This window comes from Mastomys coucha, unplaced genomic scaffold, assembly GCF_008632895.1.
Source record: "Mastomys coucha isolate ucsf_1 unplaced genomic scaffold, UCSF_Mcou_1 pScaffold21, whole genome shotgun sequence".
In the NCBI taxonomy this organism is placed as follows: Eukaryota; Metazoa; Chordata; class Mammalia; order Rodentia; family Muridae; genus Mastomys; species Mastomys coucha.
Genome location: NW_022196904.1, coordinates 86,536,348 through 86,536,784, shown reverse-complemented (window position 1 = coordinate 86,536,784; position 437 = coordinate 86,536,348).

The window sequence follows — 437 nt, the reverse complement described above, 5'->3', positions numbered from 1 at the left end:
TCCACCTGCCTCTGCCTCCCAAGTGCTGGGATTAAAGGCGTGCGCCACCACTGCCCGGCTCTAAAGACTTATTTCTATTTATGTGTATTGTGTGTGTGCCTATGTGAGTAGATGCCCTTTGTGTGCAAGTGCCCATGGAGAGCACAGGAGGGTGTGTGAAGCCCTAGACCTGGAGTTCCAGACAGTGTGAGCTCTTACCACTGAGCCATCTCTCCAACTCTGATATGGTTTTAATGTGCCCATGTGCTAATAATATGTTCCCACTTTGTTTATGGTTGACATCTTTTAAGAAGAAATTATTAGGCTGGGTGTGGTTGCGCACACCCTTAATTCCAGCACTCAGGAAGCAGAGGCAGGTGGAACTCTGTAAGTTTGAGATCTACATAACAGTTCCAGGACGGCGAGAGCTTCATAAGAGAGAGACCCTGTCTCCAAAA